The sequence below is a fragment of the Prinia subflava genome (assembly GCF_021018805.1).
Source record: "Prinia subflava isolate CZ2003 ecotype Zambia chromosome W unlocalized genomic scaffold, Cam_Psub_1.2 scaffold_37_NEW, whole genome shotgun sequence".
In the NCBI taxonomy this organism is placed as follows: Eukaryota; Metazoa; Chordata; class Aves; order Passeriformes; family Cisticolidae; genus Prinia; species Prinia subflava.
In genome coordinates, this window is record NW_026960612.1 from 1,827,098 (window position 1) to 1,841,567 (window position 14,470).

Genomic DNA, 14,470 nt, shown 5'->3' on the forward strand with positions numbered 1-14,470 from the left:
TAAAAAAAGGGATAGGAAGGATGAGTAAATCAGGATATCACAAAGAAATGGGAAAAATAGTCATAGGAAAATTAGTATAACATCGGAGAAACAGTAAGTGAGGTTGTGGCTATTGGGAGGATTTAATTTGTGAGGAAAAGAAAAAAAAAAAGACAGAGGAATTGTAAGGAATGAGGGTAGAAGGAGAAGGAAGGAACGCCCCTTTGGAAAGACAGACAGATTTTGGTGAAGCATATTAAATAGACATTTAACTTGTTCCACACCAGTACAGAAAGACTTAATCCATTAACAATAGAGAAAAATACTTTTTACACATTAAAAAAAAAAAAATTAAAAAGGAAGGAAAGCACATTAGTAATTTAATATAACAGCATACTTGACACATTCAAATAAAACAAAATGTTCCATGAGCAAAACATACTGCATCCATGCCATGATAGAAGCAAAGCTACTTGTCTATCTTTTCTGTATGCCAAAAGGTCACAGGATAATATTTGGAAAAACGGCAACCCAAACATCACCAGTCCTTACCAAATAATAAGACTGTCATCTAAAAAATCCTCACAAGACAAGAGCCATAATTTGGCTACATTTCCATCTTAAACCTACAAAGATGACAGCATAGCAGAGAAACCCAACAGCTTAGGGTCAAATTTCGTGCTATTTGTGCTCAGTGGGGCACCAACATATTTGCAATTGTATGCAAGCACAAAGCATGGACATACTCCAAAAAGTATCACGAAAGTGAACAGCACAGTTTGGGTTCTGACTCTTTTTTAAATCTTTAGGATTTTTATGTCTTTAACTTCTTGTTTTACAAGCCAGCAGGTAAGTATTGTCAACTTCCAGTTTTGCAGGCAGATCTATGATCTTATCCAAACCAATGCAGCAGTCATCTGTGTAGAAAACAGTCTGAATTTCCTGGGTACTTTACTACTTTTTCCACAGACTGAATTCTTTCTTCCTAATGTTTGATCTTTACTCCTTATCCTGAACTACAGAAACCCACAGGAATTATGGGGATTCTACATTTGATGAGGATTTAAAAAATTCCTTTCTGTCCTTCCTCAGTGCCTAGAGAAATAAAAAAATTGTGGCACTTCTGCAACACCACTATGGTTGGAACAATCTACAAGCCTCACATGCACAGATTTTCATCAATGCAAAGTGTAGAGGAAAAGGATAATGCTTTTTCATCCTCTGTTCAAATGCCTCTATCAAAATTCATAACAACAGTCACAACTGTGCATCTGGGACCAGGGGCCACTTACCCCCCTTCACCACAACACAATCTCTAACTTTTGTTAAAGCTTATTTGTTTTTGAAAGGAATTTTTTTTCTATTCACAGAACTTGAAAGTACAAACCTTTTTAGTGATGAGTGCTCCTGGACTATAATTTTATATGAGTAATTACAGCCAGAACACTTTTTAAAATATGTTTATACCCATGTTAAGAAGATGTAATGCAAACACTGACTTGCTTTCACTGTAGCAGAACTACTGATGGGCTAAAATACAGATCAGTGGTCTAGGCCTCATCTTGAACTTAAGAAGTAAAGATTTATTCCCTGCATGTCTATGAAAAAAGTGCCACTGGTTCTCTTTAGAATGTTCATAATGATAAGTATTTTTGCAGTGCAATTTAAGTTCCTTAACTAAAAACTCACTAATCTCAATTTGCATGATGTCAGACCAATAGCCAGTAGAAATATTTAAAAACCAAAAAATCATAAGCTAGATGGTCAACTTGTTCATCTGTTATTACAAAAATTGTTTACCTGTTGAAATGGGTGCTGTTACACCAATTTGGTCATAGATAATGAGTAATTTACAAAAGGAAAACCACCAGAACACAGAAGACTTGTTATAATGAGAACTTGGATTAATTGCATTACATTGTATCTTTTGAGTCAGCTTTCTATTTGGAAAAGGAACTAATGATGCAGCTAAAGTAATTTTGGTGAAATAAGTTTGCTTGCATGATATAAATATTCCCTAATTTATGGGAAAAATGTGTTTAAACTGCGCAATGGAAGTGTCTTCCACAGAGGTCTCAGCTATATCTTCCCTGACTTTTCACCAGGAAAGGCCTTCCTTCTCCTCCTAGTTTTCCGTAAATACTCTGAGAATTTTTAAGGCAGGTATTAGATCTCCATTTTTGCCCTACAGACTTCCCGTCAATCCTCTTTCTGAAAGTCCACAAAACAGTGTGTTTTTTTGAAACATGTATCATAGTTGCGAACTACTTTTTCCCATGCATTCTCCTCAGGAAATGGGGTTTGCCTTTTCATGAATTTTTAGGGACCAGAGTTCCTAGGAGATGTGTCCTGCAGCCCAAGAGAACAAGTCTCCACGGGCAGCCTAAATCACAACTGAACTCTGAAAAGAGTGTAGCCATGCTACACACCATTCCCACATACAATTCCCTCACTCCCTTGCAACTGGAAGTCCCATGTTTGACTTATCTCGTCAGTCCCTGGGAATCACAGACTAATATCCAAAAGCAGCATGCTGGATTCTGGAACATTAAAACATTTTTACATCCTGAGTGCTGAATCTCATCTGTTCTATTTTCACATTATATTTGCATAAGTAAACTTTTTACCAGCTTTCCATCTTTTCTTCCAGAAATCTTCTGGTCCTCTGGTGGCTGAAATTTGCCTAGCTGGTCATGGCTAGACTCAGAAAGTCTGGCTGAATGGGAGTTCTGGAGGTTGCCTAAGATTCCCATTGTGAGCAGGATGATTCCTGACCCTAGGGCAGGTCAGACCAGACCAGGTTCTGCAGTGCTCCTTGGGCAGTGGTTCAGCCTCCTCCCTGGACTCACTGTCCCAGTGCTGTGCTGTCCTCCTTGTGAACAATTGCTCTGAACCTCTCAGGAGCAGCTTGTGGTTCTGCATTTCCCCATTTGCCATTACCCAGAAGAGTTTGGCTCTACCATCTTTTTTTCTCCCCTTTCAAGTAGTTTGGCCTCTCCATTATCAGACTAAAGTCAGTCCACCTCCTTAAACTCCTGCTACCAGTTGTGTTTGCCCCAGAGCCCTGCCAGCATGGTAACCTTCTTACTCTCCCATTTTCTCTTGAACTGTGAGGCTCAAAAGACCATCCGCAGTATTCAAGAAACCTCACTGGAACAGATTAGAGAGGCATCATTACCTATTTTTATCTTCTGGACACAACCCTTCGAATGTATCCCAGGGTGAGAGCACACTGTTAAGCTCATTCAATTTGGCACTTGCTGTAACTCCCACTTAGCACAAAGAGCATTTTGACCATCACCTCTTTGAGCTGGCGGTTATGAGTTACACCTCTCGACTGATAGCTGCTCTCAAGGAGAAAAGCTGTTCACTTGTGGCAGACAGACCTGTACTCGGACAGCAAGCAAGGGCTCATCATTCATTGTGATTACTCTGCCAGGTCAAACACTGCCTTTATAATATTCATAGAGCACCAGCTGTTGTTCTGCAAAATCAGTACCTTACCAGTAATCTCTGAGCTCAAAAAAAGAGCAATATACCAAGGGACAAAAGGGAAAGATGAATTTCATAATACCCTTTTCAATGCATTCTTGGGAAGTGTTTTGCCTAACCATATTAAGAAATGGAGATGAACTCTAACACCCATGGTGACTTATTAGCCCTGCTTCTTGTTTAGGATACCATAATGAAAAATTAATCTAGCCTAACCCTGCATATGTCAGCTTGACAAAAACATTTGTCTGATCTAGAAAAATCATCTGCTGCATGTATGGACTTTTACATTGAGTGGCTTGGTGTGAATTTTAATTTAGCAATTTTAGCAACTGGGATTTGTGTTGGATAGAAATGGAAGAGATTTGCTCATGAAGTTTCTCTACACACATTAAATCCTGCATTGCTTTTTACTAAAGAGATTTCCAAGTCACTGTCTGGACACTGAAAATGAAGTCAGGCTGTTTCTGCAAACTTCACCGTCTAGTTTGTTTACCAGAATGGTAGAGTATATGATTCAATTTCAATCCACAAGTATCATAAAGTCCTTAATTGCAAGTAAAACATTGCCAAAAATAAAAATTCCAACAATTTCCATCTTAGCCACTTGGTGTTGGACAGGTAGCATGTACAGGCACGCTATACCAGGATCAACCATTAGTCTGCAAATACTGCCAGGAAACAGAGCTGGGCTCTTCAGTATGAAATCACTACCACAATGACTAATGTCTGCATTAAATATTTCAGGACTTTCAACAAGTGCAAGATGGATTGGAGAAAATGAGCCTAAAAGAAAAAAAGGCTGTGCTTTGGGACATGTTGATATTTCTGGTCCTGTACATACATTTTTTGTGTTTTTTCATTATTTTGCTCTAGCATGTATCTGTGACTTGCCTTTTGGCAAACAGTAAAAACCAAGTTTTAACGGGACAATTTATAGCATAAAGGCAGCAGAACTGATTAGCTGAGGAATCAAGCAACAGTCAATAACACGGTGGTCACCTTTTCTCCCTTTTCTCCTGTATCACCCTTTTCTCCTTGAGGACCAGGGAAACCCTATAAAAACAAAATGGACAAAGATAGGTTGACTTTTATTAACATGCAGATTAAGTTTTCAAATACTCTTGGAAAACCTAGAAAGATGATTTCACTACATGCTCTGTACCTATATGTGCATTACGTGTGGACACATCCATGGACACACGAGCATGTGAGATGAGTAAATCACAGAGTTTGGTAGAGACATTTTGGCAGCTACAGAAAGAAATCATACCATTCAAACTAGCAGTCATCCATGCTATACAGCATATGTGCATTCTGAAAGACTCCTCCAAGTTAGGGATTTCAGTGTAGGACTACAGAAAAAGAATTCCAGTAAGTCTTTTTAGCATGCCAAGGAAAAAGCCTATGTTTTGAAACATATCCCTTACGGGCTACAGAATTATTCTCTTTAATTAGAATAAATCTAGTTAACTAAGCGCTAAGTGACTCCTTGTTTTTCTACACGAGTCATCTGAATATTTTCTTAGCAAGCATTTTTTCAGCCTACTGACATCCAAAGGACCAAGTACTTGAATTACTAATCACTACTGTCTTATGGTGTCTGTCGATACGGGCTGTACATTGCACAATCTTTGACCTCTTTACCACACAGAAAGAGCAAATGCAGCACTCAGCACACTCTCTGCAGGTACTGCATGCACACTGAAGGGCAGCAGAGGTGGTGTGCTCCATAAGGGATTTCTTGGCAGACTCTTACCGATCCCTGAGAGTGCCCTGGTCACACACATTACTTACATCAAGGCCAGGCTCACCATCTTTGCCCTGCCAAAGAACCACAGGAACTGCATTAGCTTCCCTCAGACAAGGACACTGCTGCCCACATTTAAAATTTCCAGGAACTGATAATGTGGCTGCAAAATTTTGCTTGACTGTAAAATTTTGTTTGCAGGCAGATTCCAAGAGTAAGCTAAAAGTACAGGAAAAACCTGTAAATTTTTATTTTTAGTTCACAGGAGTGGGAAACAGAAATAGGACTCTTTTTTTTTTTTTTTTAATTTAACTCACAAAAGTGACCCTCACAAAAAAATGTGTGGCAAGCTAATTTAACAGTCCATGGAGCCTGAAAACTGTCTCCGGTCACTGACTCCTGATCCAATTAAATGGATCCAATTAAACCACAGGTCTGTATTCCAGCTTAAATTAATTAACCAAACAGATTAGACTGGAGAGGGTATGGAAACACTAAAAGTCTCCTGAAAAGGCTGGTTGTGCCTGGCCAAGCACATTTACATGACTTGCCTTGCGTCTAAGTACAGAACACACATGTGTATATGTACACACCTGACCCAGTCATTAGCAGTGTAAACAGGGAAAGTCAACTGATTTTACTGGGGATATCCTTGTCAGGCCAAAGAAAGTTCTCCCTCATATTTTAGAAATGGATAACATAATTAAAATTATTGATTTGAACCAAATAATTTCTGCCTACAAATGAGCAACAATGAAATTCTCACATTGCTTCTGAGCAGATGGCACAGAAATGAAAGCAAAACGGGTCTCTGAAGTAACAAACAAACAAAAAAACCCCCATAATGGCGAAGAAACCTTGCAGTATGGAAAACCAAGCAGCTTACTGACATTAAGAAATTCACAGCTTTCCACAGTTCCTCCTGAACTCCTGGCACTCTCACGTGATCCCCAGGCAGCTGATGGCCAAAGGCTGCTGAACCAGGAGCATCTGCATTCTGCATCTCCTCTCTCTTGCTGGTTCATGTCAGGTCTGTTTTTTTATGTGCATGGGTAGAAACCCAAGAGTGTGATACAGACCATTGACTTTGCACTGTCAGGGTTTATTATCAATCTGTGCCTTTTCCAACTAATTCTACTGCTAGGTGAAAATCAGACATGAAGCACACAAAGTTTTATCAGGGAGGGATGAAAAGTGCAGTGTGTACAAACTGTGCAACTTACAGGCAAGCCGTATGGTCCTCTGGGTCCAGGGTCACCTACAGTTCCCTTCTCACCCAACGAAAAGATTACAGAACAAGCAAACAAAAACATTGGCTATCTTAGAAATTATCTCTACCAAGTGCTTTAGGTTAAAGTTTATGCATTCTTAAGTATTTTGAGTGGAAAATATCCAAGCTCATTTATTTTTATTAAATGCTGAAGGGGGAAAGAGAAGGTGTGTATTACTTTCTAGGTAAAATTACTTTTTAGGCATATGATATCACATTCATTTTTAAATACATTAGTAACTGAAAATATTTTTCAACTGAACATGCAACAGTGTCAAGTTTAAGCTTTTAACAGCTTAATGTTGCTCTCAGTAAAAATCCAAAGTTATAATGAAAACAGGATATACAGCATCAAGCTGTATATATGCATAGCAGCTGAGGTGCAACATAGTGACAGGCAAAAATAATGTGTCAGTCAAAGCTTGATTTAAGTAGGCAATGCTATTAACAGGGACATCATGAAGATTATCCTATGCACTGTGCTCTGTTGCTAAATCCTCTATTGGATTCTAGATAAGTGATGTAAATACTCTAGTTTATTAAAATCAAAACAACTGTAATAATATGCAAGACAAACAAGTACAGAGATTACTCCAGAAGTCTGTTCTCATTCTGCACTAAAATCCATGGAAAAATTACCAGTCTCCAGAGGGGTGCTGCCAAAGTCATTTTGCAAGCTTAATACAGGGTAAACTTTTCCAAATGGAATGGAATTTCAAGGTGACAAATTTCAGGCTGACAGTAATAATCACCTGTGCTCTCCAATTGTTTTTTATCAAGATTGATATGAAGTTAAGCTTCCCAAGCCAGCCAGGACTAGCCTATGTAACTGCAAGCACAGGTCCCTGTCAGCTTGGTAGGGAGTCAGGGCTGGGAAGAAAGTGCCAAAAGCAGTCTTGTTTCAGACTGTGGTGTTCTTCTGAATTAAATCCATCAGAAAAGCATTTCTCTCTGGAGAGCAGTAAACTGCTCAAAGTGCTGATGAAATAAAAGGAAAAAGTCCTGACCACCTCTAGTTTTCAAAGCTCCTACTCTGGATTTGTGATGCAGGGTAAATTGGATCCCTTTGTCACCCCCTTTGCTGGACACACCCTAACACAGGTCTTGGTGCAAGGCTCTTGGTGTGCAGAAGTTCTGTGTTTTATCCCAGCATCTGATGCACTTACGCTCGTGAGATAATTCTCTGTACAACATCCTCTGGTGTTGGCCGGGGAATCAGCCAGAGTCAAGACAGCACTCAATATGAGTTAAAATCTTGCTCGTTTATTCAGCTATTTGACGTACATTTATACTGTGCTAAGCATATCATGCACCTAACTCCGAACATCATTGGTTAAACCATCGTGTTCACGCGTCCTTGCAGTATACATAATTGGTTCAGAAGCTCTGTCCACGAGGCTAAATGCTGCAAATCTTCCCTAACTTATGGTCAATGCATCCTGTCTAGCATCCTGTTACAGCTATTGTTCCAAGCTTTACTTCCTCCTTATCCCATCTAAGGAATGGTTCAAGGACATTTCATCTTCTACTCATCCCTTAAGCTAAGAGCAGGATTGTGCACGTCCCTGCTTTTCCAGCCATGCATCCACACTCTGTTATTTACTACTTATTATTAATTCATTAATGACTCTATCATTAAAAGCACAAGACAGATATGTAGATGTGTACCTAATTAATAGTGGTGATCATTGGCACAGCCAAGTACTTGGAACAGCTCTGAAAATGGGCTGCTATGTCTAAATTTCATTGACTGAATTATACAAAAAGGCAGGCACTAGATCAAATGGGACATTAACCTGTGGTTGAATAGTCCCAGCAATAAGGAGTTTGTCAGAGTAACTGACATTTGGTCTGCTTTAAATACATTCTAATTTTATTAGGTGGGCACTTGCTTTAGTCTAGAGATAATGAGATGCACAATGTCAGGTCTTTCTGGATTCTGTTACTCCCCTGCTAATATCAGAGCAGCATTTAGGCAGGATGCCTTGGCAGGACAATAGGAGGTATTGGGAAGTAACAGCTGATTTTCAAAACAATAAATCCCTTGCAGTTTTAAAGCTTTCTGCTAAGAAGAAACTAATGTGCTGACCCATGTAGGTAAGAGCTACAAAACTCTTTGATCGGTACTCCAACTGAGTCAAGACTAGTTGAGCATCTTTTTTTTCTTTAATCTTCAACAGCAAGATGACTGTACAAAGTCCCCTCAAGATAGGCTTGTAACATTGTTAAACATATGGTAGACAGAAAGATACTGAATGTATCAGTCTAGGAAATAATCTCATGTGTTATGCAAGAATATATTTGGAGAACTGTATCTCAGAATTTTTTGCCTCCAATACAAAGCATATGCTGAAACTTGTTTGGAATATCAGATGAGGTCCCGAATGTTCATAGATTATATGAGATTGATGGACTGTCATGAGCATACTGCCCTCAACCATCACAGTTTCCTTCAGGGTAGCAGATATTGGCAAACTTCAAGATTTTTAAAATTTTTTTTTGGGAGACAATCCATCAGTGTCCAATAAATAGAAACCATAACCTATGTTTTTTCCTCCTATTTCACTTCAGTCTCCTGAATCATGGACAAATATGTGTTAAAATTTGCATGAATAAAGCTGAATAACCTGTGTCTCAGTAAGGATAGATAGGGAGATTTCATAACACTGTCATGGTGAGAAACATTTTAGCCAAATTAAAGAGAATGCACTTTACCTATGTCTTGGTTTGAAAGACAGATATCTGCTAGGAAGGGGCAGGACCTCCCTAGAGATGGAGAATTCAAATCCCCTCCCTCCAAATTATTCCAATTAAAAGGAAAATTAAAGGAGCTTTCAGACAGAGGTATGGGGGTAGGAATAACAGTTCTTTACTAGTATATATGACAAAACGACAAACAAACAACAACTACAGCATCAATAATAAACAGAATCAAGAACCTTGAGGGCTTTCTTTTACAAAAGCCCAGAGCAGTTTGATCTGGGTGCCCCTGCAGGACTCCGAGAGGCCGAACTGGAAGGAAGGAAAAGTCCCGGGCTGGTGGATGAGATGAGGTCTGCGCTGGCAGCTGGAGCAGCAGGGGTGTCCCGGCAGGGCTGGGCAGTGCAGGGCTACAGAGTAGCAGTGGAACCTCCAAGCTCCGAAAAAAAGCAGCGGCGGTGGGGGGAGGCTGGAGAAAGCGAGCTCAGGATTCCCGGGTACACGAGCAGATGACTGTAGATTTCCCAGCACGAGGCAGAGGCAGAGAGCAGCCTGACCGTCCTCCTGGGCGCTGAGAGCAAGAGTGCCTCCCCCTCCCCCAGATCTGTCTTTTTTGCCTTTCCCAAAGCTCATCATCTCTCCCCTCTGAGGGACACTCCCAGGGACTCAAAAACAATAGGTGTAGCCTCGTGCTGCTATATCCCTCAAGCACTCTTTTTGTTCTGACTAAGTAGTCATCAAGGCTTTTGGAAACTTATGGGAAAAAATTCTGTGAGAAGAAAAAAAAAAAAAAAACAAACACCAAATCTAACCCCCAACATCATCCACCCCGAATTTTTTTCCATACCAACCTATTACATTGAATTTAAACCTTTAAAATATATATATATATATACACACATGCATGACCTAAATTATATACATCTATACATACAGATATGGGTACAGACACATGATGTGGGTAGTTCATCCTAAAACAAGGTCTCCTTGAGGTATGCATCGGGTCTCTCCATCCCTTTGCATCACCCACCAGGTGCATCCTGGTCCCTGAGCGAAGACAACCCCACGGATGGGATTGTCTTTGCTGGAGGCAGAATTAATCCAAACAGTTTTTCCCAGCATACCTCTCATGTGTACTACTGGAACCTTATCTCCATCTGTTGTTCTCAGGGGCTCAGATTGGGCAGGGCCTGCTCGGTTGGTGGAACCTCGAATGTTCACTAACCATGTGGCCTTTGCTAAATTAATCTCCCAGTTCTTGAAAGTCCCCCCACCCAATGCCTTCAAGGTGGTTTTAAGCAGGCCATTGCACCGTTCAACTTTCCCGGCTGCTGGTGCGTGATAAGGAATATGGTACACCCACTCAACGCCATGTTCCCTAGCCCAGGCTGCTATAAGGCTGTTCTTGAAATGGGTCCCATTGTCTGACTCGATTCTCTCAGGGGTGCCATGTCTCCACAGGACTTGCTTTTCCAGGCCCAGGATGGTGTTCCGGGCAGTAGCGTGAGGCACAGGGTAGGTTTCCAGCCATCCAGTGGTGGCTTCCACCATGGTCAGCACGTAGCGCTTGCCTTGGCGGGTTTGGGGAAGGGTGATGTAGTCAATCTGCCAGGCTTCCCCATACCTGTATTTGGACCACCGCCCGCCATACCATAGGGGCTTCACTCGCTTGGCCTGCTTGATTGCAGCACATGTCTCACAGTCATGGATAACCTGAGAAATGCTGTCCATGGTTAGATCCACCCCTCGGTCTCGTGCCCACTTATAGGTGGCATCTCTGCCCTGATGACCTGAGGCGTCGTGGGCCCATCGAGCTAGGAACAACTCTCCCTTGTGTTGCCAATCTAGGTCTATCTTTGACACTTCTATCTTGGCGGCTTGATCTACTTGTTCGTTGTTTCGGTGCTCCTCATTAGCCCGACTCTTGGGGACGTGGGCATCTACATGGCGGACTTTTACAGGTAGCTTGACTACCCGAGCAGCAATGTCTCTCCACTCATCAGCAGCCCAGATTGGTTTTCCCCCACGCTGCCAGTTGGCCTTTTTCCACCTTTCCAGCCAACCCCACAGAGCATTGGCTACCATCCATGAATCAGTGTAGAGGTAGAGCTTTGGCCACTTCTCTCTTTCAGCAATGTCCAGGGCCAACTGAACAGCCTTGAGTTCTGCAAGTTGACTTGATCCACCTTCTCCTTCAGTGGCTTGTGCAACCTGTCATGTGGGGCTCCATACGGCTGCTTTCCACTTGCGGTTCATCCCTACAATGCGACAGGAACCGTCAGTGAAAAGAGCGTAGCACGTTTCTTCTGCTGGCAGCTGATTATACGGCGGAGCTTCTTCGGCACGTGTCACTTGCTCTTGTTCCTCTCCATCTGTGAGATCAAAGTTTTCACCTTCTGGCCAGTTTGTGATTATCTCCAAAATCCCAGGGCGATTTGGGTTTCCGATTCGGGCGCGCTGAGTGATGAGGGCAGTCCATTTGCTCCATGTGGCATCTGTGGCATGGTGGGTAGAGGGAACCTTTCCTTTGAACATCCACCCCAACACTGGTAGTCGAGGTGCCAGGAGGAGTTGGGCTTCTGTGCCAATCACTTCTGAGGCAGCCTGGACTCCTTCATAGGCAGCCAAGATTTCCTTCTCTGTTGGGGTGTAGTTGGCTTCAGACCCTCTGTAGCTCCGAATCCAGAATCCCAGTGGTCGACCCCGAGTCTCACCAGGCACCTTCTGCCGAAGGCTCCAGGACAGGCCATGGTTCCCGGCTGCAGAGTAGAGCACGTTCTTCACTTCTGGTCCTGTCCTGACTGGGCCAAGGGCCACTGCATGAGCGATCTCCTGCTTGATCTGGGCAAAGGCTTGCTGCTGCTCAGGGCCCCAATGGAAATCGTTCTTCTTGCGGGTAACCCAGTAGAGAGGGCTCACAATCTGGCTGTACTCGGGAATGTGCATTCTCCAAAAGCCTATGGCGCCTAGGAAAGCTTGTGTTTCCTTCTTGCTGGTCGGTGGAGACATCGCAGTGATCTTATTGATGACCTCAATGGGGATCTGACGCCGCCCATCTTCCCACTTTACTCCCAGGAACTGGATCTCCTTGGCAGGTCCCTTGACTTTGCTCTTTTTGATGGCAAAACCAGCTTCCAGGAGAATCTGGATGATCTTCTCTCCTTTCTCGAATACTTCCCTTGCTGTGTTCCCCCACACAATGATGTCATCAATGTACTGTAGGTGTTCTGGAGCTTCACCCTTTTCCAGTGCAGCCTGGATCAGTCCATGGCAGATGGTGGGACTGTGCTTCCACCCCTGGGGCAGTCGGTTCCAGGTGTACTGCACGCCCCTCCAAGTGAAAGCAAACTGAGGCCTGCATTCTGCAGCCAGAGGAATGGAGAAAAACGCATTAGCAATGTCGATTGTGGCGTACCACTTCGCTGCCTTGGACTCCAGCTCGTACTGGAGTTCCAGCATGTCCGGCACAGCGGCACTCAGCGGTGGAGTCACTTCATTCAAGCCACGATAGTCCACAGTCAGTCTCCATTCTCCGTCAGACTTGCGCACAGGCCAAATGGGGCTGTTGAAGGGTGAGTGGGTTTTACTGACCACCCCTTGGCTCTCCAGCTCTCGGATCATCTTGTGGATGGGGATCACAGCATCTCGATTTGTTCGATACTGCCGGCGATGCACTGTCGAGGTGGCAACAGGTACTCGTTGCTCTTCTACCTTCAGGAGTCCTACTGCAGATGGGTTCTCTGACAGTCCAGGCAAGGTGTTCAATTTCTTAATGCCCTCTGCCTCCACGGCAGCTATTCCAAAAGCCCATCTGAACCTCTTAGGGTCTTTGTAATAGCCATTCCTGAGATAGTCTATGCCCAGAATACTCGGAGCCTCTGGGCCAGTCACAATCGGATGTTCGTGCCACTCCTTCCCGGTCAGGCTCACCTTGGCTTCCAACAGGGTCAATTCTTGTGATCCCCCTGTCACCCTGGCAATAGAAATAGGTTCTGTTCCCTCATGTTCTGATGGCATTAGGGTACACTGAGAACCGGTGTCAACCAAAGCTTTATATTTCTGTGGCTCTGATGTGCCAGGCCATAGAACCCACACAGTCCAAAAGACTCGGTTTTCCTGTGCCTCTTCCTGGCTAGAGGCAGGGCCCCTCTAGCACCGGTTACTACTCTCTTCCTGTGTATACATAGTAGAGGTTCCTTCAAGGGGGTCTGACAGAGCATCCTCATTTCTGTAATACCTGACAGCCTGGTCATGAGAGGCTGAGGCTACCTTCATTCTAGTGGAACCCCCTCGGTTAGTGTTTCTCTCTTTGAGCTCACGCACCCGTGCTGCTAGGGCAGAAGTGGGTTTCCCATCCCACCTTCCCATGTCTTCCCCATGGTCACGCAGGAAGGACCACAGGTCAGCTCGTGGGATGTACCCTCTCTCTCTAGCTGAGGGATGTTGGGTTCTGACTCTGGGGCCTGTGGCTCGCACCGGTGCCACATGGGAACTGTTCCTCCTCATCTCCTCCCTCACCTCCCTTATCTCCTCTTGGAGTTCTTTAACCACGGCAGAGACCTGAGTCTGTATTGGGCCACTGATCATACTGTCAAAATTTCTAAGCTTGCTGGCTACAGAACCTACAGTCACTCGGCTGGTATCAGCATTAATCATTGACATGAATGTTTTGTATTCAGATGGCCCTTTACTTGCTAGATTCCACAACATTTGCCCTGTGCACCTGACGTTGTCGGGGTCATTGTTATGCTGTCCATCCCTCCCAAAAACTACCTCCAGTATTGCCACTTCTCTCAGCTGTTGGATCCCTTCCTCAACAGTCTTCCAGTGCATGCTAAGGTGGTGCTCCTGCATTCTGTCTCTGTGGACAAACCTCTCCCTTACACTCATTAAAAGCCGGTCCCAAAGGTGAAGGGGTCCTTGCTCTTTTACAAATACCTGATTCACACCTGAGTCTTGGGTCAAGGGTCCCATATTCCTTGCCTCACCACCATCTAGTTGCACACCTCTACCCATAAGGTCCCAGACCCTAAGTAACCAGGCTGTATAAGGCTCACGTCCCCGTCGTGCAACATCTTTTTGCAGAGTACGGAGATTTTCATATGACAGGGACTCGGTGATGATCTCAACTTCTGGCTCCCCTGTGGGTTGTGAGGGCCTTCCTTTTTTATCCTTATCACTTGGGTGCTCTGATTTCACCTTATATTTCTTCCTTTCCACAGGGGCAACTGCTGCTGGCTGTGACTGCCCCTGTGGTTCAGCTGGAACCTGGACAGTTG